The sequence below is a fragment of the Phyllobates terribilis genome, unplaced genomic scaffold, assembly GCF_046119375.1.
Source record: "Phyllobates terribilis strain yellow unplaced genomic scaffold, ASM4611937v1 Scaffold_710__1_contigs__length_769263, whole genome shotgun sequence".
Classification (NCBI taxonomy): domain Eukaryota; kingdom Metazoa; phylum Chordata; class Amphibia; order Anura; family Dendrobatidae; genus Phyllobates; species Phyllobates terribilis.
The window spans coordinates 388,710-414,687 of NW_027363470.1; the positions used below are offsets into that span (position 1 = coordinate 388,710).

At 42.9% G+C, this 25,978-nt stretch overlaps 12 non-coding genes and 1 pseudogene across 12 annotated transcripts; all 13 read left to right on the forward strand.

Moving 5' to 3' along the window:
* The first annotated feature begins 2,334 nt into the window (after positions 1–2,334).
* On the forward strand, positions 2,335–2,540 carry LOC141236754 (U2 spliceosomal RNA; annotated as a pseudogene).
* A 1,115-nt stretch (positions 2,541–3,655) lies between these two features.
* On the forward strand, positions 3,656–3,846 carry LOC141236489 (U2 spliceosomal RNA). Its single transcript, XR_012302141.1, has one exon. It is a non-coding gene; the product is annotated as a U2 spliceosomal RNA (small nuclear RNA).
* A 1,117-nt stretch (positions 3,847–4,963) lies between these two features.
* LOC141236490 (U2 spliceosomal RNA) lies at positions 4,964–5,154 on the forward strand. The gene has a single exon (XR_012302142.1). It is a non-coding gene; the product is annotated as a U2 spliceosomal RNA (small nuclear RNA).
* Positions 5,155–8,013: 2,859 nt separating this feature from the next.
* LOC141236717 (U2 spliceosomal RNA) lies at positions 8,014–8,205 on the forward strand. Its single transcript, XR_012302366.1, has one exon. It is a non-coding gene; the product is annotated as a U2 spliceosomal RNA (small nuclear RNA).
* A 1,115-nt stretch (positions 8,206–9,320) lies between these two features.
* Positions 9,321–9,511, forward strand: LOC141236628 (U2 spliceosomal RNA). The gene has a single exon (XR_012302280.1). It is a non-coding gene; the product is annotated as a U2 spliceosomal RNA (small nuclear RNA).
* A 1,115-nt stretch (positions 9,512–10,626) lies between these two features.
* LOC141236630 (U2 spliceosomal RNA) lies at positions 10,627–10,817 on the forward strand. The gene has a single exon (XR_012302282.1). It is a non-coding gene; the product is annotated as a U2 spliceosomal RNA (small nuclear RNA).
* Positions 10,818–11,932: 1,115 nt separating this feature from the next.
* LOC141236658 (U2 spliceosomal RNA) lies at positions 11,933–12,123 on the forward strand. Its single transcript, XR_012302309.1, has one exon. It is a non-coding gene; the product is annotated as a U2 spliceosomal RNA (small nuclear RNA).
* Positions 12,124–13,238: 1,115 nt separating this feature from the next.
* LOC141236492 (U2 spliceosomal RNA) lies at positions 13,239–13,429 on the forward strand. Its single transcript, XR_012302144.1, has one exon. It is a non-coding gene; the product is annotated as a U2 spliceosomal RNA (small nuclear RNA).
* A 1,115-nt stretch (positions 13,430–14,544) lies between these two features.
* Positions 14,545–14,735, forward strand: LOC141236493 (U2 spliceosomal RNA). The gene has a single exon (XR_012302145.1). It is a non-coding gene; the product is annotated as a U2 spliceosomal RNA (small nuclear RNA).
* A 1,115-nt stretch (positions 14,736–15,850) lies between these two features.
* Positions 15,851–16,041, forward strand: LOC141236494 (U2 spliceosomal RNA). The gene has a single exon (XR_012302146.1). It is a non-coding gene; the product is annotated as a U2 spliceosomal RNA (small nuclear RNA).
* Positions 16,042–17,156: 1,115 nt separating this feature from the next.
* Positions 17,157–17,347, forward strand: LOC141236700 (U2 spliceosomal RNA). The gene has a single exon (XR_012302349.1). It is a non-coding gene; the product is annotated as a U2 spliceosomal RNA (small nuclear RNA).
* A 1,118-nt stretch (positions 17,348–18,465) lies between these two features.
* Positions 18,466–18,656, forward strand: LOC141236495 (U2 spliceosomal RNA). The gene has a single exon (XR_012302147.1). It is a non-coding gene; the product is annotated as a U2 spliceosomal RNA (small nuclear RNA).
* A 6,202-nt stretch (positions 18,657–24,858) lies between these two features.
* On the forward strand, positions 24,859–25,056 carry LOC141236760 (U2 spliceosomal RNA). The gene has a single exon (XR_012302397.1). It is a non-coding gene; the product is annotated as a U2 spliceosomal RNA (small nuclear RNA).
* The last annotated feature ends 922 nt before the right edge of the window (positions 25,057–25,978 follow it).

Here is a 25,978-nt window from a genome sequence, read left to right on the forward strand (position 1 = left end):
AGGTGAAATTGTACTGGAAGGAAAGATTAAGAAGGTGGAGGAATTTTATAGTGATTTATTTTCAGAGAAAAAAAGTGATGGCGTTTTGAGGGATCATTTTTTGAATAACCTAAAGTATGCCTTTTCAGAGGAGGGGAAAGAGGTTTTAATTAGTGATTTTACGATTAATGAATTATGGGAAACAATCAAATCCTTTGCAAATTCTAAAACCCCGGGTATGGACGGTTTGCCTATAGAATTTTATAAGTGTTTTTGGAGTTTTTTAAAAGAAGATTTTTTTGAGTTATTTTATCATGTAATGTGTTCATGTTGTACTCCAGGGTCATGGGCAGAAGGGTTGATAGTGTTACTTTTTAAAAAGGGGGAAAAGAGTCTTATCAAGAATTGGAGACCTATAACTCTTCTTAATGCAGACTACAAAATTTATGCGAAAATACTTGCAAACCGTTTAAAAAAGGTAATATCTATGGTAATTGGAGGGGAGCAATCATGCGCAGTTCCTGGGAGAAAAATTACAGATTCACTTTTATTGGTAAGGGACGTGATATGGGATTTTAAAGATAGGGCACAAAAACTAGCATTGATCACATTAGATTTTGAAAAGGCATATGATAGAGTATCACATTGTTTTTTATTTGAAGTTTTAAAGAAAATTGGTTGCCCGGAAGAGTTTATTAATCGTATTAAATGTTTATATGATTTATCTTTTAGTAAAGTGTCTGTTAACGGGTTTTTATCTGGAAGTATTAAGATAACTTGTGGCGTTAAACAGGGCTGCCCTTTGTCTCCTATTTTATTCATATGTGCGATAGAACCTCTTTTAAGTGCTATTAGAAACGATAAGGTGGTGGATGGAGTGTTTCTACCGGGAAATAATAATGTACCTCTTAAGTTTGTGGCATATATGGACGACGTAACAGTATTTGTGAGGAGTATGAGAAGTTTTAACAGAGTTTTAAGGACAGCGGAATGGTTCAGCGGTGCTTCTGGTTTTAAGGTTAACTTTGAAAAATCAGGGGTTTTATCAATTGGTGGTTTTATGATTGATGGGGCTTGTAGGCTTTTAGTGGTTCCAGAGATAAAAATTTTAGGGGTATTCTTTTCATCAAATTGTGGGAATATTAAGAATTGGGAATCACTTTTGGAGCGTGTAAGAAAAAAGATCAGCCTGTGGAAGCTAAGATGCTTGTCGATGGAAGGGAAGATATTAGTGATAAGACAAGTGCTTTTACCCTTGATTTTATATGTTGCCGTTGTTTTTATACCACCGGACTCTGTAATGAAGAAGATTATTAAGGAGTGTTTTAATTTTTTCTGGGGTACAAAGATGGAGAGGGTTAGAAGGGAGGAGTTGTATAAGAAGAAAGAAGATGGAGGGAAGAACTTCCCAGATATTAGAAGGTTTTTATATTGTAAATATCTCTCTTTGTGTTTTAATGTTCTGGTTGGCGAAGAATCGAATCTGAAAGCTATTTTAACATATAACTGCGGTTTTTTTATAAGGAAATATAAATGGTGTGTGATGGATCTGAAGAAACCCCATAGATGGCTACCTCCAGAAGATTATATAATTTTGGAAAGAATAATGAGAGAATTTAACTTGATGTGTGGGGGATGTGAAATACTAACAAATCATAGGAAAATTTTAAAGTTTTTGGAGAATAGAAGTTATACATGTACGGTTGACCAATTCTCATCACAATTATCAAAAGAAATTTGGCTACGGGTTAATGTGCCATTTATTGCAAATGAGCAAAAGGATTTATTATGGAACATCATAAAGAAGTGTCTTCCAACTAAAGATTTTAATCATAGGAGAGGGTTGGTGAGGAATTCTCAGTGTCCGAGGCATGGTTGTATAGAGGACGAGACGTGTTTACACATCTTTTGGAATTGCGACTTTGCACAAAGGGTTTGGAGGAAGATAAGTACATTGGTTGGAGTTGTAAGTAGTCTTAGGTCTTTTGATTTTAACTTAATATTTTATGGAATTGGTATAAGAAATGTAGACTTTAAAGTGGTTTGGCTAATTGTTTCTGTAGTTAAAATGGCTTTATGGAAATGTAGAAATATTTTATTGTTTAAAAGGACCATGTTATCTGTTAATGATTGTATTAAACTTAGCTTTAGTTATTTATTTATCTACTATTGGAAAGATAGGAAAGATGTAGGTATAGAAGAAGCAGAAAAAATCTGGAGGCAGAAGGAGTGGAATAATATTTTGGATTAATAGTTCGTATTAGTATAAATGTTTCTATTTACCTTTTCTGTGTTTCACGGTGATGATTTCTTGGATTTAGTCTTAATTTCTGTGAAATATGAAAGACATAAATCATTTAATTTCGAAATCTGAGTGAAAAAAAATAAAAAATAAAAAAATAAAAAAATTTGTTCTTATCAGTTTAATATCTGATACGTCCCCTATCTGGGGACCATATATTAAATGGATTTTTAGAACAGGGAGATGGAAAAAGAGCTTGCTCTGTCCACTCCACGCATTGACCTGGTATTGCAGTATCTCCAGGACCAGTGCACCCCTTCTTTAATGCAGTTTCTAAAATCAGAAAGAATTGAATTCAATGTTTTTTGTTCATTTTGCTTGTTTGTCGGATTTTGGGATGGACTCTTTGGCTTTGCTTTTCTTCTCCTCATTGGATTTTTCATGTTCAAAGTTGCAGAAGCCAGATTACAAGCTCATTTTGGTTCAACTTCAGCAACTGTGCATTGCATTGCCATGTAATGTGATGCAATGCTATCTTTCTAGCTCTCCCTTTTTACTTCCTTTTGGATAAACAGACATATTAGGCAAGCATTTTGGAGCTTTCACCTAAATAACTACAGGTGGTGAGATAAGCTGCACAATATAATTGACCTTTCAGTATATTGTTGCACACACACCATCTATTTAGCAAATGCCCTTGTTATCAACAGCAGCCTTTTAAACTCACCTGAGCTAACAGGTATGTGCGCTGGTTACTCTGCTGCACTTAAAATTTCTTTTTTGGTTTGCTACAATGCCTTTTCTGAAACGTTGTCTCCCTCTGCTGGAACACTGACTTCTTTCATTTAATGCCTGCAGACTATAAAAGAGAACCCAACCCAAAAAGTTTGGTTGATTAGTCTGTGGCATTCTGTTAAACTGTTGCTTATGGCGGTCTCTGTGAGCTTCTCAGCGACATTCAGCCAGCCAGGTATCCTGCCTGCAGTAGATGGAATGTGGCAATGGAACGCTGGCTGCGCGTGTCATAATAGGCTCTGAGCCTTTATATACCTGTGCACAGCAGCAGCCATCTTCAGTCTGCTGCTGGACAGCCAGCAGCAGCAGCAGCAGGAGAGGTATGTAATCAGGAGCCCTCCTGCTAAGGGTAGACAGCTGCTCGTTCCACCCCACCCCCCGCCTTAATTGGTTCTCATCCCTTCCAACGGTGTTGAGGCGGGTGGGAACAGCAGGGGGTGAAGGTGCTGTGTTTAAAGAGGTGGAGTTATGCAGATCTAAAACGCGTGGATTGCAGCAGCAGCAAGCCGAAAAGTGCAGGCATGTAAGGGATCTAGAGGTTGACAACATGTCTTCTTAACGGGAGTCCAGGAGCTCATCTCCACAAATGGACTTTTCAGGATCCTTGGGTGGCTCCGTAGTTTGAAACCAATTCTGGTTATCGCTTCTCGGCCTTTTGGCTAAGATCAAGTGTAGTATCTGTTCTTATCAGTTTAATATCTGATACGTCCCCTATCTGGGGACCATATATTAAATGGATTTTTAGAACAGGGAGATGGAAAAAGAGCTTGCTCTGTCCACTCCACGCATTGACCTGGTATTGCAGTATCTCCAGGACCGGTGCACCCCTTCTTTAATGCAGTTTCTAAAATCAGAAAGAATTGAATTCAATGTTTTTTGTTCATTTTGCTTGTTTGTCGGATTTTGGGATGGACTCTTTGGCTTTGCTTTTCTTCTCCTCATTGGATTTTTCATGTTCAAAGTTGCAGAAGCCAGATTACAAGCTCATTTTGGTTCAACTTCAGCAACTGTGCATTGCATTGCCATGTAATGTGATGCAATGCTATCTTTCTAGCTCTCCCTTTTTACTTCCTTTTGGATAAACAGACATATTAGGCAAGCATTTTGGAGCTTTCACCTAAATAACTACAGGTGGTGAGATAAGCTGCACAATATAATTGACCTTTCAGTATATTGTTGCACACACACCATCTATTTAGCAAATGCCCTTGTTATCAACAGCAGCCTTTTAAACTCACCGGAGCTAACAGGTATGTGCGCTGGTTACTCTGCTGCGCTTAAAATTTCTTTTTTGGTTTGCTACAATGCCTTTTCTGAAACGTTGTCTCCATCTGCTGGAACACTGACTTCTTTCATTTAATGCCTGCAGACTATAAAAGAGAACCCAACCCAAAAAGTTTGGTTGATTAGTCTGTGGCATTCTGTTAAACTGTTGCTTATGGCGGTCTCTGTGAGCTTCTCAGCGACATTCAGCCAGCCAGGTATCCTGCCTGCAGTAGATGGAATGTGGCAATGGAACGCTGGCTGCGCGTGTCATAATAGGCTCTGAGCCTTTATATACCTGTGCACAGCAGCAGCCACCTTCAGTCTGCTGCTGGACAGCCAGCAGCAGCAGCAGCAGCAGGAGAGGTATGTAATCAGGAGCCCTCCTGCTAAGGGTAGACAGCTGCTCGTTCCACCCCACCCCCCGCCTTAATTGGTTCTCCTCCCTTCCAACGGTGTTGAGGCGGGTGGGAACAGCAGGGGTGAAGGTGCTGTGTTTAAAGAGGTGGAGTTATGCAGATCTAAAACGCGTGGATTGCAGCAGCAGCAAGCCGAAAAGTGCAGGCATGTAAGGGATCTAGAGGTTGACAACATGTCTTCTTAACGGGAGTCCAGGAGCTCATCTCCACAAATGGACTTTTCAGGATCCTTGGGTGGCTCCGTAGTTTGAAACCAATTCTGGTTATCGCTTCTCGGCCTTTTGGCTAAGATCAAGTGTAGTATCTGTTCTTATCAGTTTAATATCTGATACGTCCCCTATCTGGGGACCATATATTAAATGGATTTTTAGAACAGGGAGATGGAAAAAGAGCTTGCTCTGTCCACTCCACGCATTGACCTGGTATTGCAGTATCTCCAGGACCGGTGCACCCCTTCTTTAATGCAGTTTCTAAAATCAGAAAGAATTGAATTCAATGTTTTTTGTTCATTTTGCTTGTTTGTCGGATTTTGGGATGGACTCTTTGGCTTTGCTTTTCTTCTCCTCATTGGATTTTTCATGTTCAAAGTTGCAGAAGCCAGATTACAAGCTCATTTTGGTTCAACTTCAGCAACTGTGCATTGCATTGCCATGTAATGTGATGCAATGCTATCTTTCTAGCTCTCCCTTTTTACTTCCTTTTGGATAAACAGACATATTAGGCAAGCATTTTGGAGCTTTCACCTAAATAACTACAGGTGGTGAGATAAGCTGCACAATATAATTGACCTTTCAGTATATTGTTGCACACACACCATCTATTTAGCAAATGCCCTTGTTATCAACAGCAGCCTTTTAAACTCACCTGAGCTAACAGGTATGTGCGCTGGTTACTCTGCTGCGCTTAAAATTTCTTTTTTGGTTTGCTACAATGCCTTTTCTGAAACGTTGTCTCCCTCTGCTGGAACACTGACTTCTTTCATTTAATGCCTGCAGACTATAAAAGAGAACCCAACCCAAAAAGTTTGGTTGATTAGTCTGTGGCATTCTGTTAAACTGTTGCTTATGGCGGTCTCTGTGAGCTTCTCAGCGACATTCAGCCAGCCAGGTATCCTGCCTGCAGTAGATGGAATGTGGCAATGGAACGCTGGCTGCGCGTGTCATAATAGGCTCTGAGCCTTTATATACCTGTGCACAGCAGCAGCCACCTTCAGTCTGCTGCTGGACAGCCAGCAGCAGCAGCAGCAGCAGCAGGAGAGGTATGTAATCAGGAGCCCTCCTGCTAAGGGTAGACAGCTGCTCGTTCCACCCCACCCCCCGCCTTAATTGGTTCTCCTCCCTTCCAACGGTGTTGAGGCGGGTGGGAACAGCAGGGGGTGAAGGTGCTGTGTTTAAAGAGGTGGAGTTATGCAGATCTAAAACGCGTGGATTGCAGCAGCAGCAAGCCGGAAAGTGCAGGCATGTAAGGGATCTAGAGGTTGACAACATGTCTTCTTAACGGGAGTCCAGGAGCTCATCTCCACAAATGGACTTTTCAGGATCCTTGGGTGGCTCCGTAGTTTGAAACCAATTCTGGTTATCGCTTCTCGGCCTTTTGGCTAAGATCAAGTGCAGTGATCTAGCGGCTGCTGCCTTGGTCTTGGCTGAGAGGTGCTCGGGGTACCCGGCTCCTTGGCCTGGGGGGATCGCTCTGTTTTTCAGCAGGGCTTCACCTCCCTGCTGCTATTAGGGAGTCGGATTAGTCCCCGGGCAACGGGAGGCGATCATCTACCTGGCACTTCGGTGTTGAAGGTTTCTATTGAGAAGAGGAGAACCTGTTTGTGAAGAAGATGTCTGCAGCATCACATGAAGGAGAGGAAGATCATGTGCCTGAATTCGCTAAGGTGCAGAATTCTATTCGTTTGGTTGTTCAGGAGAACTTTCGAGATCAAAAGGATTTTAGGTATGTGATGAGTCAAGTTCTTGTGGATCTTTTTGGTTTGAAGACAGAAGAAGTGTTGGCGATAATGGACTACCCCAGGAGGGGTGTTTATGATATAGTTTTTGTTGACAAAGTTTTTTTTGAAGGATATCTAAGGAAAATGACTGCAAGCCAGGATAAAAGAATGGAGGGGATAAGTGTAATGCCACACTTCCCCGTTAGAGATAAATGGATCATTGTTAAAATGTACTCTCCATTGGTGGACGAAGAGGATGTTCTTACATTTTTGGAGTTTTTTTGTTTGTCAGTAACACCAAAAGGGAAGATTTATAATGAATTTGGTTTTTGGACTTCGAAGTGGAAATTTTTGGTCCGTTTCAAAGAAGATGAGCAGGGGACTGTGTTGCTTCCCCCAGCTAGGTTTAAGTTGGGTAATATAAATGGTGATATTTTTTTCAGTGGTATACCCACTTTTTGTCGAGTTTGTCGTCAATACGGGCATGGAAAGGAAAATTGTTCGGGTGGTGTATGTGGTTTTTGCAAAAAAGGTGATCATGAGTCAAAGGATTGTAAAGATCGGAGGAAGTGCAACTTGTGTCAGGAAGATACGCATGTTTTTAAGAATTGCCCAAAGAGGAAAAGAAATAAAGAGAAGGAGGTAGTGGTTAAAAAGGTTTTGGTAGAGAGAAAGGAGGAAAGTGTAGAAAAGGTGTTGGCGGTAAAGGGAAAAGAAAGCAAACCTGTAGGAGTGCAGAGGGAGATGGAGAAAACAAGAGTAGATTGGGGGGATAGGGTAGAGAGTGAAATGGGAGGTGTAAGTCAGGGAACTGGCCGTGGTAAGGTTAAAAAGCAAGAAAAGAGAAAGGAACAGGAAGTGGAGGTGGCAATGGAAGAAAATATAGTTGTTTTTCAACAACCTATGTTTATAAAGAATGCAGAATATTTTAACCGGTTGTACCGTAAGTTGTATGATGAGAAACGTTTGGACTATCTTATAGAGAATGTTAGGAAAGAACTAATAAGAGATAAAAATGTTTTTTGTGTGAAATATAGAATACCAGATGGTGTATCGAAACAAGTTTTTTCAGCATCAAGGGTTGAAGATTTGTCCCTTAAGGTTCTGAGTTGGGTTGGGGTTCATGCTTTTGATAATGGTTACAAGTATTTTACTTGATGTTATTACTGTTGTTAATACAGTTATAATTTAATTTTTATTTTTTTGGTATCCATTCAGGTTCTGAAACATTTCTTTCTTTGTAAGTATTGTTGTATTTTTGTAATTTTTTTTTCTGACATTAAAAGTACCAAAACCTGATGATGATTTAAGTTGGAGTCCACGTCTTGTCTCCCTTTGGGGAGAAGAGGACTGTGGAGTGGACTTTAATTTTAACCTGAATAGGTTTTAAAAAAAAAAAATAAAAAATAAAAAAAAAATCTGTTCTTATCAGTTTAATATCTGATACGTCCCCTATCTGGGGACCATATATTAAATGGATTTTTAGAACAGGGAGATGGAAAAAGAGCTTGCTCTGTCCACTCCACGCATTGACCTGGTATTGCAGTATCTCCAGGACCGGTGCACCCCTTCTTTAATGCAGTTTCTAAAATCAGAAAGAATTGAATTCAATGTTTTTTGTTCATTTTGCTTGTTTGTCGGATTTTGGGATGGACTCTTTGGCTTTGCTTTTCTTCTCCTCATTGGATTTTTCATGTTCAAAGTTGCAGAAGCCAGATTACAAGCTCATTTTGGTTCAACTTCAGCAACTGTGCATTGCATTGCCATGTAATGTGATGCAATGCTATCTTTCTAGCTCTCCCTTTTTACTTCCTTTTGGATAAACAGACATATTAGGCAAGCATTTTGGAGCTTTCACCTAAATAACTACAGGTGGTGAGATAAGCTGCACAATATAATTGACCTTTCAGTATATTGTTGCACACACACCATCTATTTAGCAAATGCCCTTGTTATCAACAGCAGCCTTTTAAACTCACCTGAGCTAACAGGTATGTGCGCTGGTTACTCTGCTGCGCTTAAAATTTCTTTTTTGGTTTGCTACAATGCCTTTTCTGAAACGTTGTCTCCCTCTGCTGGAACACTGACTTCTTTCATTTAATGCCTGCAGACTAAAAAAGAGAACCCAACCCAAAAAGTTTGGTTGATTAGTCTGTGGCATTCTGTTAAACTGTTGCTTATGGCGGTCTCTGTGAGCTTCTCAGCGACATTCAGCCAGCCAGGTATCCTGCCTGCAGTAGATGGAATGTGGCAATGGAACGCTGGCTGCGCGTGTCATAATAGGCTCTGAGCCTTTATATACCTGTGCACAGCAGCAGCCACCTTCAGTCTGCTGCTGGACAGCCAGCAGCAGCAGCAGCAGGAGAGGTATGTAATCAGGAGCCCTCCTGCTAAGGGTAGACAGCTGCTCGTTCCACCCCACCCCCCGCCTTAATTGGTTCTCCTCCCTTCCAACGGTGTTGAGGCGGGTGGGAACAGCAGGGGGTGAAGGTGCTGTGTTTAAAGAGGTGGAGTTATGCAGATCTAAAACGCGTGGATTGCAGCAGCAGCAAGCCGAAAAGTGCAGGCATGTAAGGGATCTAGAGGTTGACAACATGTCTTCTTAACGGGAGTCCAGGAGCTCATCTCCACAAATGGACTTTTCAGGATCCTTGGGTGGCTCCGTAGTTTGAAACCAATTCTGGTTATCGCTTCTCGGCCTTTTGGCTAAGATCAAGTGTAGTATCTGTTCTTATCAGTTTAATATCTGATACGTCCCCTATCTGGGGACCATATATTAAATGGATTTTTAGAACAGGGAGATGGAAAAAGAGCTTGCTCTGTCCACTCCACGCATTGACCTGGTATTGCAGTATCTCCGGGACCGGTGCACCCCTTCTTTAATGCAGTTTGTAAAATCAGAAAGAATTGAATTCAATGTTTTTTGTTCATTTTGCTTGTTTGTCGGATTTTGGGATGGACTCTTTGGCTTTGCTTTTCTTCTCCTCATTGGATTTTTCATGTTCAAAGTTGCAGAAGCCAGATTACAAGCTCATTTTGGTTCAACTTCAGCAACTGTGCATTGCATTGCCATGTAATGTGATGCAATGCTATCTTTCTAGCTCTCCCTTTTTACTTCCTTTTGGATAAACAGACATATTAGGCAAGCATTTTGGAGCTTTCACCTAAATAACTACAGGTGGTGAGATAAGCTGCACAATATAATTGACCTTTCAGTATATTGTTGCACACACACCATCTATTTAGCAAATGCCCTTGTTATCAACAGCAGCCTTTTAAACTCACCTGAGCTAACAGGTATGTGCGCTGGTTACTCTGCTGCGCTTAAAATTTCTTTTTTGGTTTGCTACAATGCCTTTTCTGAAACGTTGTCTCCCTCTGCTGGAACACTGACTTCTTTCATTTAATGCCTGCAGACTATAAAAGAGAACCCAACCCAAAAAGTTTGGTTGATTAGTCTGTGGCATTCTGTTAAACTGTTGCTTATGGCGGTCTCTGTGAGCTTCTCAGCGACATTCAGCCAGCCAGGTATCCTGCCTGCAGTAGATGGAATGTGGCAATGGAACGCTGGCTGCGCGTGTCATAATAGGCTCTGAGCCTTTATATACCTGTGCACAGCAGCAGCCACCTTCAGTCTGCTGCTGGACAGCCAGCAGCAGCAGCAGCAGGAGAGGTATGTAATCAGGAGCCCTCCTGCTAAGGGTAGACAGCTGCTCGTTCCACCCCACCCCCCGCCTTAATTGGTTCTCCTCCCTTCCAACGGTGTTGAGGCGGGTGGGAACAGCAGGGGGTGAAGGTGCTGTGTTTAAAGAGGTGGAGTTATGCAGATCTAAAACGCGTGGATTGCAGCAGCAGCAAGCCGAAAAGTGCAGGCATGTAAGGGATCTAGAGGTTGACAACATGTCTTCTTAACGGGAGTCCAGGAGCTCATCTCCACAAATGGACTTTTCAGGATCCTTGGGTGGCTCCGTAGTTTGAAACCAATTCTGGTTATCGCTTCTCGGCCTTTTGGCTAAGATCAAGTGTAGTATCTGTTCTTATCAGTTTAATATCTGATACGTCCCCTATCTGGGGACCATATATTAAATGGATTTTTAGAACAGGGAGATGGAAAAAGAGCTTGCTCTGTCCACTCCACGCATTGACCTGGTATTGCAGTATCTCCGGGACCGGTGCACCCCTTCTTTAATGCAGTTTGTAAAATCAGAAAGAATTGAATTCAATGTTTTTTGTTCATTTTGCTTGTTTGTCGGATTTTGGGATGGACTCTTTGGCTTTGCTTTTCTTCTCCTCATTGGATTTTTCATGTTCAAAGTTGCAGAAGCCAGATTACAAGCTCATTTTGGTTCAACTTCAGCAACTGTGCATTGCATTGCCATGTAATGTGATGCAATGCTATCTTTCTAGCTCTCCCTTTTTACTTCCTTTTGGATAAACAGACATATTAGGCAAGCATTTTGGAGCTTTCACCTAAATAACTACAGGTGGTGAGATAAGCTGCACAATATAATTGACCTTTCAGTATATTGTTGCACACACACCATCTATTTAGCAAATGCCCTTGTTATCAACAGCAGCCTTTTAAACTCACCTGAGCTAACAGGTATGTGCGCTGGTTACTCTGCTGCGCTTAAAATTTCTTTTTTGGTTTGCTACAATGCCTTTTCTGAAACGTTGTCTCCCTCTGCTGGAACACTGACTTCTTTCATTTAATGCCTGCAGACTATAAAAGAGAACCCAACCCAAAAAGTTTGGTTGATTAGTCTGTGGCATTCTGTTAAACTGTTGCTTATGGCGGTCTCTGTGAGCTTCTCAGCGACATTCAGCCAGCCAGGTATCCTGCCTGCAGTAGATGGAATGTGGCAATGGAACGCTGGCTGCGCGTGTCATAATAGGCTCTGAGCCTTTATATACCTGTGCACAGCAGCAGCCACCTTCAGTCTGCTGCTGGACAGCCAGCAGCAGCAGCAGCAGGAGAGGTATGTAATCAGGAGCCCTCCTGCTAAGGGTAGACAGCTGCTCGTTCCACCCCACCCCCCGCCTTAATTGGTTCTCCTCCCTTCCAACGGTGTTGAGGCGGGTGGGAACAGCAGGGGGTGAAGGTGCTGTGTTTAAAGAGGTGGAGTTATGCAGATCTAAAACGCGTGGATTGCAGCAGCAGCAAGCCGAAAAGTGCAGGCATGTAAGGGATCTAGAGGTTGACAACATGTCTTCTTAACGGGAGTCCAGGAGCTCATCTCCACAAATGGACTTTTCAGGATCCTTGGGTGGCTCCGTAGTTTGAAACCAATTCTGGTTATCGCTTCTCGGCCTTTTGGCTAAGATCAAGTGTAGTATCTGTTCTTATCAGTTTAATATCTGATATGTCCCCTATCTGGGGACCATATATTAAATGGATTTTTAGAACAGGGAGATGGAAAAAGAGCTTGCTCTGTCCACTCCACGCATTGACCTGGTATTGCAGTATCTCCAGGACCGGTGCACCCCTTCTTTAATGCAGTTTCTAAAATCAGAAAGAATTGAATTCAATGTTTTTTGTTCATTTTGCTTGTTTGTCGGATTTTGGGATGGACTCTTTGGCTTTGCTTTTCTTCTCCTCATTGGATTTTTCATGTTCAAAGTTGCAGAAGCCAGATTACAAGCTCATTTTGGTTCAACTTCAGCAACTGTGCATTGCATTGCCATGTAATGTGATGCAATGCTATCTTTCTAGCTCTCCCTTTTTACTTCCTTTTGGATAAACAGACATATTAGGCAAGCATTTTGGAGCTTTCACCTAAATAACTACAGGTGGTGAGATAAGCTGCACAATATAATTGACCTTTCAGTATATTGTTGCACACACACCATCTATTTAGCAAATGCCCTTGTTATCAACAGCAGCCTTTTAAACTCACCTGAGCTAATAGGTATGTGCGCTGGTTACTCTGCTGCGCTTAAAATTTCTTTTTTGGTTTGCTACAATGCCTTTTCTGAAACGTTGTCTCCCTCTGCTGGAACACTGACTTCTTTCATTTAATGCCTGCAGACTATAAAAGAGAACCCAACCCAAAAAGTTTGGTTGATTAGTCTGTGGCATTCTGTTAAACTGTTGCTTATGGCGGTCTCTGTGAGCTTCTCAGCGACATTCAGCCAGCCAGGTATCCTGCCTGCAGTAGATGGAATGTGGCAATGGAACGCTGGCTGCGCGTGTCATAATAGGCTCTGAGCCTTTATATACCTGTGCACAGCAGCAGCCACCTTCAGTCTGCTGCTGGACAGCCAGCAGCAGCAGCAGCAGGAGAGGTATGTAATCAGGAGCCCTCCTGCTAAGGGTAGACAGCTGCTCGTTCCACCCCACCCCCCGCCTTAATTGGTTCTCCTCCCTTCCAACGGTGTTGAGGCGGGTGGGAACAGCAGGGGGTGAAGGTGCTGTGTTTAAAGAGGTGGAGTTATGCAGATCTAAAACGCGTGGATTGCAGCAGCAGCAAGCCGAAAAGTGCAGGCATGTAAGGGATCTAGAGGTTGACAACATGTCTTCTTAACGGGAGTCCAGGAGCTCATCTTTACAAATGGACTTTTCAGGATCCTTGGGTGGCTCCGTAGTTTGAAACCAATTCTGGTTATCGCTTCTCGGCCTTTTGGCTAAGATCAAGTGTAGTATCTGTTCTTATCAGTTTAATATCTGATACGTCCCCTATCTGGGGACCATATATTAAATGGATTTTTAGAACAGGGAGATGGAAAAAGAGCTTGCTCTGTCCACTCCACGCATTGACCTGGTATTGCAGTATCTCCAGGACCGGTGCACCCCTTCTTTAATGCAGTTTCTAAAATCAGAAAGAATTGAATTCAATGTTTTTTGTTCATTTTGCTTGTTTGTCGGATTTTGGGATGGACTCTTTGGCTTTGCTTTTCTTCTCCTCATTGGATTTTTCATGTTCAAAGTTGCAGAAGCCAGATTACAAGCTCATTTTGGTTCAACTTCAGCAACTGTGCATTGCATTGCCATGTAATGTGATGCAATGCTATCTTTCTAGCTCTCCCTTTTTACTTCCTTTTGGATAAACAGACATATTAGGCAAGCATTTTGGAGCTTTCACCTAAATAACTACAGGTGGTGAGATAAGCTGCACAATATAATTGACCTTTCAGTATATTGTTGCACACACACCATCTATTTAGCAAATGCCCTTGTTGTCAACAGCAGCCTTTTAAACTCACCTGAGCTAACAGGTATGTGCGCTGGTTACTCTGCTGCGCTTAAAATTTCTTTTTTGGTTTGCTACAATGCCTTTTCTGAAACGTTGTCTCCCTCTGCTGGAACACTGACTTCTTTCATTTAATGCCTGCAGACTATAAAAGAGAACCCAACCCAAAAAGTTTGGTTGATTAGTCTGTGGCATTCTGTTAAACTGTTGCTTATGGCGGTCTCTGTGAGCTTCTCAGCGACATTCAGCCAGCCAGGTATCCTGCCTGCAGTAGATGGAATGTGGCAATGGAACGCTGGCTGCGCGTGTCATAATAGGCTCTGAGCCTTTATATACCTGTGCACAGCAGCAGCCACCTTCAGTCTGCTGCTGGACAGCCAGCAGCAGCAGCAGCAGGAGAGGTATGTAATCAGGAGCCCTCCTGCTAAGGGTAGACAGCTGCTCGTTCCACCCCACCCCCCGCCTTAATTGGTTCTCCTCCCTTCCAACGGTGTTGAGGCGGGTGGGAACAGCAGGGGGTGAAGGTGCTGTGTTTAAAGAGGTGGAGTTATGCAGATCTAAAACGCGTGGATTGCAGCAGCAGCAAGCCGAAAAGTGCAGGCATGTAAGGGATCTAGAGGTTGACAACATGTCTTCTTAACGGGAGTCCAGGAGCTCATCTCCACAAATGGACTTTTCAGGATCCTTGGGTGGCTCCGTAGTTTGAAACCAATTCTGGTTATCGCTTCTCGGCCTTTTGGCTAAGATCAAGTGTAGTATCTGTTCTTATCAGTTTAATATCTGATACGTCCCCTATCTGGGGACCATATATTAAATGGATTTTTAGAACAGGGAGATGGAAAAAGAGCTTGCTCTGTCCACTCCACGCATTGACCTGGTATTGCAGTATCTCCAGGACCGGTGCACCCCTTCTTTAATGCAGTTTCTAAAATCAGAAAGAATTGAATTCAATGTTTTTTGTTCATTTTGCTTGTTTGTCGGATTTTGGGATGGACTCTTTGGCTTTGCTTTTCTTCTCCTCATTGGATTTTTCATGTTCAAAGTTGCAGAAGCCAGATTACAAGCTCATTTTGGTTCAACTTCAGCAACTGTGCATTGCATTGCCATGTAATGTGATGCAATGCTATCTTTCTAGCTCTCCCTTTTTACTTCCTTTTGGATAAACAGACATATTAGGCAAGCATTTTGGAGCTTTCACCTAAATAACTACAGGTGGTGAGATAAGCTGCACAATATAATTGACCTTTCAGTATATTGTTGCACACACACCATCTATTTAGCAAATGCCCTTGTTATCAACAGCAGCCTTTTAAACTCACCTGAGCTAACAGGTATGTGCGCTGGTTTCTCTGCTGCGCTTAAAATTTCTTTTTTGGTTTGCTACAATGCCTTTTCTGAAACGTTGTCTCCCTCTGCTGGAACACTGACTTCTTTCATTTAATGCCTGCAGACTAAAAAAGAGAACCCAACCCAAAAAGTTTGGTTGATTAGTCTGTGGCATTCTGTTAAACTGTTGCTTATGGCGGTCTCTGTGAGCTTCTCAGCGACATTCAGCCAGCCAGGTATCCTGCCTGCAGTAGATGGAATGTGGCAATGGAACGCTGGCTGCGCGTGTCATAATAGGCTCTGAGCCTTTATATACCTGTGCACAGCAGCAGCCACCTTCAGTCTGCTGCTGGACAGCCAGCAGCAGCAGCAGCAGGAGAGGTATGTAATCAGGAGCCCTCCTGCTAAGGGTAGACAGCTGCTCGTTCCACCCCACCCCCCGCCTTAATTGGTTCTCCTCCCTTCCAACGGTGTTGAGGCGGGTGGGAACAGCAGGGGGTGAAGGTGCTGTGTTTAAAGAGGTGGAGTTATGCAGATCTAAAACGCGTGGATTGCAGCAGCAGCAAGCCGAAAAGTGCAGGCATGTAAGGGATCTAGAGGTTGACAACATGTCTTCTTAACGGGAGTCCAGGAGCTCATCTCCACAAATGGACTTTTCAGGATCCTTGGGTGGCTCCGTAGTTTGAAACCAATTCTGGTTATCGCTTCTCGGCCTTTTGGCTAAGATCAAGTGTAGTATCTGTTCTTATCAGTTTAATATCTGATACGTCCCCTATCTGGGGACCATATATTAAATGGATTTTTAGAACAGGGAGATGGAAAAAGAGCTTGCTCTGTCCACTCCACGCATTGACCTGGTATTGCAGTATCTCCAGGACCGGTGCACCCCTTCTTTAATGCAGTTTCTAAAATCAGAAAGAATTGAATTCAATGTTTTTTGTTCATTTTGCTTGTTTGTCGGATTTTGGGATGGACTCTTTGGCTTTGCTTTTCTTCTCCTCATTGGATTTTTCATGTTCAAAGTTGCAGAAGCCAGATTACAAGCTCATTTTGGTTCAACTTCAGCAACTGTGCATTGCATTGCCATGTAATGTGATGCAATGCTATCTTTCTAGCTCTCCCTTTTTACTTCCTTTTGGATAAACAGACATATTAGGCAAGCATTTTGGAGCTTTCACCTAAATAACTACAGGTGGTGAGATAAGCTGCACAATATAATTGACCTTTCAGTATATTGTTGCACACACACCATCTATTTAGCAAATGCCCTTGTTATCAACAGCAGCCTTTTAAACTCACCTGAGCTAACAGGTATGTGCGCTGGTTTCTCTGCTGCGCTTAAAATTTCTTTTTTGGTTTGCTACAATGCCTTTTCTGAAACGTTGTCTCCCTCTGCTGGAACACTGACTTCTTTCATTTAATGCCTGCAGACTGTAAAAGAGAACCCAACCCAAAAAGTTTGGTTGATTAGTCTGTGGCATTCTGTTAAACTGTTGCTTATGGCGGTCTCTGTGAGCTTCTCAGCGACATTCAGCCAGCCAGGTATCCTGCCTGCAGTAGATGGAATGTGGCAATGGAACGCTGGCTGCGCGTGTCATAATAGGCTCTGAGCCTTTATATACCTGTGCACAGCAGCAGCCACCTTCAGTCTGCTGCTGGACAGCCAGCAGCAGCAGCAGCAGGAGAGGTATGTAATCAGGAGCCCTCCTGCTAAGGGTAGACAGCTGCTCGTTCCACCCCACCCCCCGCCTTAATTGGTTCTCCTCCCTTCCAACGGTGTTGAGGCGGGTGGGAACAGCAGGGGGTGAAGGTGCTGTGTTTAAAGAGGTGGAGTTATGCAGATCTAAAACGCGTGGATTGCAGCAGCAGCAAGCCGAAAAGTGCAGGCATGTAAGGGATCTAGAGGTTGACAACATGTCTTCTTAACGGGAGTCCAGGAGCTCATCTCCACAAATGGACTTTTCAGGATCCTTGGGTGGCTCCGTAGTTTGAAACCAATTCTGGTTATCGCTTCTCGGCCTTTTGGCTAAGATCAAGTGTAGTATCTGTTCATATCCGTTTAATATCTGATACGTCCCCTATCTGGGGACCATATATCAAATGGATTTTTAGAACAGGGAGATGGAAAAAGAGCTTGCTCTGTCCACTCCACGCATTGACCTGGTATTGCAGTATCTCCAGGACCGGTGCACCCCTTCTTTAATGCAGTTTCTAAAATCAGAAAGAATTGAATTCAATGTTTTTTGTTCATTTTGCTTGTTTGTCGGATTTTGGGATGGACTCTTTGGCTTTGCTTTTCTTCTCCTCATTGGATTTTTCATGTTCAAAGTTGCAGAAGCCAGATTACAAGCTCATTTTGGTTCAACTTCAGCAACTGTGCATTGCATTGCCATGTAATGTGATGCAATGCTATCTTTCTAGCTCTCCCTTTTTACTTCCTTTTGGATAAACAGACATATTAGGCAAGCATTTTGGAGCTTTCACCTAAATAACTACAGGTGGTGAGATAAGCTGCACAATATAATTGACCTTTCAGTATATTGTTGCACACACACCATCTATTTAGCAAATGCCCTTGTTATCAACAGCAGCCTTTTAAACTCACCTGAGCTAACAGGTATGTGCGCTGGTTACTCTGCTGGGCTTAAAATTTCTTTTTTGGTTTGCTACAATGCCTTTTCTGAAACGTTGTCTCCCTCTGCTGGAACACTGACTTCTTTCATTTAATGCCTGCAGACTATAAAAGAGAACCCAACCCAAAAAGTTTGGTTGATTAGTCTGTGGCATTCTGTTAAACTGTTGCTTATGGCGGTCTCTGTGAGCTTCTCAGCGACATTCAGCCAGCCAGGTATCCTGCCTGCAGTAGATGGAATGTGGCAATGGAACGCTGGCTGCGCGTGTCATAATAGGCTCTGAGCCTTTATATACCTGTGCACAGCAGCAGCCACCTTCAGTCTGCTGCTGGACAGCCAGCAGCAGCAGCAGCAGCAGGAGAGGTATGTAATCAGGAGCCCTCCTGCTAAGGGTAGACAGCTGCTCGTTCCACCCCACCCCCCGCCTTAATTGGTTCTCCTCCCTTCCAACGGTGTTGAGGCGGGTGGGAACAGCAGGGGGTGAAGGTGCTGTGTTTAAAGAGGTGGAGTTATGCAGATCTAAAACGCGTGGATTGCAGCAGCAGCAAGCCGAAAAGTGCAGGCATGTAAGGGATCTAGAGGTTGACAACATGTCTTCTTAACGGGAGTCCAGGAGCTCATCTCCACAAATGGACTTTTCAGGATCCTTGGGTGGCTCCGTAGTTTGAAACCAATTCTGGTTATCGCTTCTCGGCCTTTTGGCTAAGATCAAGTGTAGTATCTGTTCTTATCAGTTTAATATCTGATACGTCCCCTATCTGGGGACCATATATTAAATGGATTTTTAGAACAGGGAGATGGAAAAAGAGCTTGCTCTGTCCACTCCACGCATTGACCTGGTATTGCAGTATCTCCAGGACCGGTGCACCCCTTCTTTAATGCAGTTTCTAAAATCAGAAAGAATTGAATTCAATGTTTTTTGTTCATTTTGCTTGTTTGTCGGATTTTGGGATGGACTCTTTGGCTTTGCTTTTCTTCTCCTCATTGGATTTTTCATGTTCAAAGTTGCAGAAGCCAGATTACAAGCTCATTTTGGTTCAACTTCAGCAACTGTGCATTGCATTGCCATGTAATGTGATGCAATGCTATCTTTCTAGCTCTCCCTTTTTACTTCCTTTTGGATAAACAGACATATTAGGCAAGCATTTTGGAGCTTTCACCTAAATAACTACAGGTGGTGAGATAAGCTGCACAATATAATTGACCTTTCAGTATATTGTTGCACACACACCATCTATTTAGCAAATGCCCTTGTTATCAACAGCAGCCTTTTAAACTCACCTGAGCTAACAGGTATGTGCGCTGGTTACTCTGCTGCGCTTAAAATTTCTTTTTTGGTTTGCTACAATGCCTTTTCTGAAACGTTGTCTCCCTCTGCTGGAACACTGACTTCTTTCATTTAATGCCTGCAGACTATAAAAGAGAACCCAACCCAAAAAGTTTGGTTGATTAGTCTGTGGCATTCTGTTAAACTGTTGCTTATGGCGGTCTCTGTGAGCTTCTCAGCGACATTCAGCCAGCCAGGTATCCTGCCTGCAGTAGATGGAATGTGGCAATGGAACGCTGGCTGCGCGTGTCATAATAGGCTCTGAGCCTTTATATACCTGTGCACAGCAGCAGCCACCTTCAGTCTGCTGCTGGACAGCCAGCAGCAGCAGCAGCAGCAGCAGGAGAGGTATGTAATCAGGAGCCCTCCTGCTAAGGGTAGACAGCTGCTCGTTCCACCCCACCCCCCGCCTTAATTGGTTCTCCTCCCTTCCAACGGTGTTGAGGCGGGTGGGAACAGCAGGGGGTGAAGGTGCTGTGTTTAAAGAGGTGGAGTTATGCAGATCTAAAACGCGTGGATTGCAGCAGCAGCAAGCCGAAAAGTGCAGGCATGTAAGGGATCTAGAGGTTGACAACATGTCTTCTTAACGGGAGTCCAGGAGCTCATCTCCACAAATGGACTTTTCAGGATCCTTGGGTGGCTCCGTAGTTTGAAACCAATTCTGGTTATCGCTTCTCGGCCTTTTGGCTCAGATCTGTAATGGGTCTAGTCATTTGGCTGTCTGTGCGTTAACTCTTGGCCCTGTGGCATCGCCATTTTATGGCTTAAGCCACTTGCTGCTATAAGGAGTTGGCCAGTAGACACGACTAGCGATAATGGGACGCATTCGATACGCTGGGCCCGGTGAGGCTCGAGTGAAGTTTGGAATCCAGATTGATGTGGAAGAAGGCAAAGAAGGAATCTTTACCCTCAGCTTCGTGGTGAAGGAGATTTTGTTTGGACTCCTTGAAGTGAAGAAGGAAGAAATCTTGTGCCTCCAGCAATTCAAAAGCAAGTATAATCTTGTATTTACTTCTATGGCTGTTTGCAACAATTTCTATGATTGTTTGAAAAAGAATCTGGACAATCAATATTTGGATGGGCTGACTTTTGTCATCTTGTATTGCTCCAAAGAGGTACCTCTGACTGTTTTCATGTACAACCCACATGTGGACTTGGCTTTGATTTATGCCTTTCTAAATAGGCACTGCTATATTACCAAGGTGGCAGTAAAAGTCATGAATGAGGAGGAACTATGGACCGGTAAATATCGTTTCATGGTCAAGTTCCGGGAAAGTCCTGATGAACCAGGGGGTATACATTATCCTCCATCAAATTTTTCCATTGGGAGTGAGCGGGGTTACCTGTTCTTCCCCAATGCGCCCAGGTTTTGTCGTCATTGTAGGAGGTATGGCCATACTCAGGAAGCATGCGACATCAGACAGATTATTTGCAGGAAGTGCAATGAGGTGGGTCATTCTTCCAATAATTGCAAAAATGAAATAGTCTGTAACCTCTGCGGAGAGAAGGGGCATGCCTTCAGAGACTGTATATTCCATCCTGGTTCATATGCAGGGGCAGCGGGAAGGGGAAGGAGAAGAAATGAATCTCCTGCACCCACAGCTACAACTCCGACTGCTCCAACTCCGACTGCTCCGATATCTACTCTGGCTTTCCTGGATGAGGAGGAGGCTCGGGTTGCTTTTCCAGAACTGGTTCGTGTGAATGTAAGAGGAAATATGGAGCTGGCACCTGAGCCACCGGTGCAGAGGGCCGCGTCTGTGGCTTCAGATGTCAGTGAGTCTGAGACGATAACTGATGATCGTATAGGCATGGAAGTGGCCCCGGTGGAGGATCTGGAGGCTGAAATTCCAGACATGATGGTTACATTGCAGGGGGAAGAGGAGTCTGATCTGACCAGAACACCGCATGTGGCCTGGAGCGATGTCGTTTCTGACCTTGAGGAGGAGGGAGGTCAGGGGGACTTTGACCCCCAGCGACGGGATTATAGTTCAGATGAAGATGGAGGCGCTTCAGTGAAGAAAAAGAAGAAAACTGAACCATCCTTTTCCCCTTTAAGTGACTGCAGTGTGAGTCCAGCCCGGGTGTACCCTACTGCATCCGATCCCCAAGATGTGTCTTTTTTGGGGGAAGGCACAAACTACGATATCTGCACGTCCAGCGTCCTACCCCCAGAAGGGTTAGGATGATGTACAGGTGGGCATGTTGTCGTGACCTGCCACATCAAATTAATAGATGGGTGCCCAAGTTGCTCTCAGCATCTTGTCGCTAAATGTTCGGCTGATTAAATCTGAGTCGAGAAGAGTGGCAATTTTGGACTACTTGAGCAACTTGGATGCGGACGTATACTGTGTCCAGGAGTGTGGGATCTCCGATCCCTTAAGTGAAAATGCATGGCCTTTAGGTCAAAGTGTGTGGTCTGGTTCTGTATGTAATAAAAATTGTGGGGTAGGTGTTTTGGTGAAGGGTTATAGTGTTAAGATAGAAAGTTACATGGTGGTGGAGGCGGGGAGGTGTGTAATATGTGAGTTAAATTGTAGGGGGTGGAGGGTTAGGGTGGTAAATATGTATGCACCAATAGATAAAGGGGAGAGGCTGGAAATTTTTGAGAAATTATGTTTTTTTTTATCTGGCAAAATGCCAATAATTTTTGTTGGAGATTTCAATTGTGTGACGGAGGGGGATAAGATGGATGTTACAGGTAAAAGACTCAAGAGTCTTGTGGCGGATTTTTCCTTACAGGATGCTGCGGAAGTTTTTTTTTTAGGTAATCCACCTCCTGCGACCTATAAGGCCGACAGGGGAGGCATAGAGTCTAGAATAGACCGTATCTTCTTTTCTTCACAAAATGTTATTTGTAGGAATTTCCAGCAGGAAGATGTTCCCTTCTCTGACCATGTGTGTTTGAGGGCACGTCTAGAAGGTAAGATTTCCTTTGTATATGGTGGTGGCGTGTGGAAACTTAATGTGCGTTTGCTGGAAGATAATAGGATCATGCGTGATTTTAGGCGAATGTATGTTAGGTGGAGGGATAAAAAAAAGTGATTTCAGGAATGTGCTTGAGTGGTGGGACTGGATGAAGAGTGAGATTGTTTTTTTCTTTAGAAAAAGGGGCAGGAGGAAAGCAGCAATGAATAGAGCAAAATTTAATGATTTAAGCTCTAGACTGGAGTGGCTGAGGAAGTTAAGGATGATTGGAGTGGATGTGGATGTTTTGATGTGTCAAGTGAAAGAAGAGATTAAGAAATATATTGAGGGTAAAGGGAAAGAAATTATTTACCGTTCTAAGATTGAACATTTGGAGAAAAATGAGAAATGCACAAGGTTTTTTTTCAAAAAAGTTTTTGGGAAGAAAGTAGATATGGATGAGGTGGTGAATGGTGATGGGGTGTGTGTGAGTGGGAAGGATGTGATGCAGGAGGTGGTGTTGTTTTATAAGGAGTTGTATGGGGAAAAATGGGTTGATGATAGGATGTTGACTGATGCTTTGGGGTGTTTAGAAGGTTGTTTGGGTGAGGATGAACGTGAAATATTGGATGATGTAATTGTGTTGGATGAAGTTAAAAAAGTGGTGATGTCTGCGAGTAAGAATAAAACACCTGGGAAGGATGGACTGCCCGTGGAGTTATATGTTAAGGAATGGGACACGATGGGAAATGACTTACTGGAGGTGTGCCAGTATATGTTCACGGAGAATATGTTGAGTGAATCTATGAGAGATGGGGTGGTGGTTTTGGTTCATAAGAAAGGTGATAAAAAGGATTTGGGGAATTGGAGGCCAATCACCCTTTTGAATGCAGACTATAAGGTGTTTAGTAAATTGTTGGCTAGCCGGATGCGGGAAGTGATTGGCGGTGTGGTGGATGAAGATCAAGTGTGTGCAGTGCCTGGGAGAAGTATGACTGAAAATTTGGTGTTGTTGCGTGATGTGATTGGGGATTCTATGAGTCGTAAGCAGAAATGTTTGTTGTTTTCGGTTGATTTTGAAAAAGCTTTTGACCGTGTGTCACATAGCTTTATGTTTAAGGTTTTGTCTAAGATGGGTTATTCCAGGAATTTTGTAAACTGTGTTAGGAGTTTGTATTGTAATGTTTCAAGTGAATTTTTGGTGAATGGGTGGTTGAGTGAGAAAGTGAGAATTAAATCAGGAGTGCGTCAGGGGTGCCCTATGTCCCCTTTTTTGTTTATTAGTGTGATTGAAGTGTTGATGTGTATGGTTAGGAAGGATAAGGTTATGAGAGGTGTGATGATTCCTGGGAGTAATGGAAAGGATGTGAGAATTCTAGGTTACATGGATGATGTAGTGATTGTGAGTGGGAATATGGCTGCGATGAGTAGGGCAAGGTTGATATTAAGTTTGTTTTGTAGTGTCTCAGCTTTTAAGGTCAATTGGACTAAGAGTTCCTTTAAATGTTTTGGTGAGAGGAATGTACGGATGGATGGTGTGAGGTGTGAGGATGGTGCAATAAAGGTGCTTGGGATTAAGTTTAATGATGATTTGAAAGGAAATGAGAGTTGGGAAGATTGTGGGGTGAGAGTGGTGCGCAAGTTGAATTTTTGGCGAATGAGAGAACTAACTCTGACTGGGAAAGTTCTGATTATTAAGGCGGTTATTTTGCCTATTTTGTTGTTTGTTGCGAATGTATATCCTGCTGCTTTTAAGAAAATTAGGAAAACTGAGAAATTCATCTTTAATTTTCTTTGGGGAAGTCGCATGGAGAAATTGAAACGGGAATATGTCTATAAGTTATGTGTAAATGGTGGTTTGGATTTTCCAAATATTGATTTCTTTTTAGGGATTAGTTGCGTGAAAATGGTGGTGGTGGTTCTAGGGAAAAGTAATAAGTGTGCTTATATGATGAAGTATTCGGCTGGATGGATGCTTTATGGCTTAAAGTGGGTCAAAAGGGATGCTAGAGTGCCTGTTGCTTTTAAGTGTCCTGTATGGTATGGTTGTGTTGAGAAATTTGTAAGGAAGTATGATTTGTTGTCCGTTAACATGAGTGATTTTAGGCAAAAGAAGAAAGTCATTAGGATGGTGCGTGAGCGTGAGGTGGTATGTAATATCAATGGGTTGAGAGGGGAGGAAGTAACCGAGATGTGGAGAAAATTAAGTATAGATGGTGTGACTAACAGACAGAGAGATATCGCTTGGATGATATTGCATGACATTTTGCCTGTTAGAGATGTGCAAAAGAAGAGGGATTTAGTTAAATCTGAGGTATGCCCGAGGGATGGATGTGGTTTGAGAGAGCATGTTAGACATATGGTATGGGATTGTGATTTTGCATATGATGTATGGAAGGGTATAGGGGGACTTTGCAAGGAATTGGTGGGTGTAAAGTATGTTAATTGGAAACTTGCTATGTTTGGGATGGGTGCATGTAGTAGAATTAAGGATAGGATTTTATGGTTGTTGGTGGTGTGTGTAATTGAAAGTTTGTGGGATGCGAGGAATTTGTTAGTTTTTAAAAGGAAGAAAATGTCAGTTAATGAATGTTTGAGATTGATTCTGTCACGTATGTATGTAATATACCTCTGGGATCAGGAACGTGGAAGTATTATAGATGCTGAAGGGATCTGGAAGTTTAAAAAGTGGAGGTTTTTGGTAAAGTTTAATTAGTAGTGTATAATGTACCTGATGATAAGGTTTGGTTTTATTTTTGATTATATACCAAGTGTGATGAAAGGCTAAGTGTCAATGAAAGGCTTTTGTAAGTCGATTTGATTGAGCTTATGCTCCGGCCTATCTGATTTGGTAAGAAAAAAAAAAAAAAAAAAAAAAAAAAAAAATCTGTTCTTATCAGTTTAATATCTGATACGTCCCCTATCTGGGGACCATATATCAAATGGATTTTTAGAACAGGGAGATGGAAAAAGAGCTTGCTCTGTCCACTCCACGCATTGACCTGGTATTGCAGTATCTCCAGGACCGGTGCACCCCTTCTTTAATGCAGTTTCTAAAATCAGAAAGAATTGAATTCAATGTTTTTTGTTCATTTTGCTTGTTTGTCGGATTTTGGGATGGACTCTTTGGCTTTGCTTTTCTTCTCCTCATTGGATTTTTCATGTTCAAAGTTGCAGAAGCCAGATTACAAGCTCATTTTGGTTCAACTTCAGCAACTGTGCATTGCATTGCCATGTAATGTGATGCAATGCTATCTTTCTAGCTCTCCCTTTTTACTTCCTTTTGGATAAACAGACATATTAGGCAAGCATTTTGGAGCTTTCACCTAAATAACTACAGGTGGTGAGATAAGCTGCACAATATAATTGACCTTTCAGTATATTGTTGCACACACACCATCTATTTAGCAAATGCCCTTGTTATCAACAGCAGCCTTTTAAACTCACCTGAGCTAACAGGTATGTGCGCTGGTTACTCTGCTGCGCTTAAAATTTCTTTTTTGGTTTGCTACAATGCCTTTTCTGAAACGTTGTCTCCCTCTGCTGGAACACTGACTTCTTTCATTTAATGCCTGCAGACTATAAAAGAGAACCCAACCCAAAAAGTTTGGTTGATTAGTCTGTGGCATTCTGTTAAACTGTTGCTTATGGCGGTCTCTGTGAGCTTCTCAGCGACATTCAGCCAGCCAGGTATCCTGCCTGCAGTAGATGGAATGTGGCAATGGAACGCTGGCTGCGCGTGTCATAATAGGCTCTGAGCCTTTATATACCTGTGCACAGCAGCAGCCACCTTCAGTCTGCTGCTGGACAGCCAGCAGCAGCAGCAGCAGGAGAGGTATGTAATCAGGAGCCCTCCTGCTAAGGGTAGACAGCTGCTCGTTCCACCCCACCCCCCGCCTTAATTGGTTCTCCTCCCTTCCAACGGTGTTGAGGCGGGTGGGAACAGCAGGGGGTGAAGGTG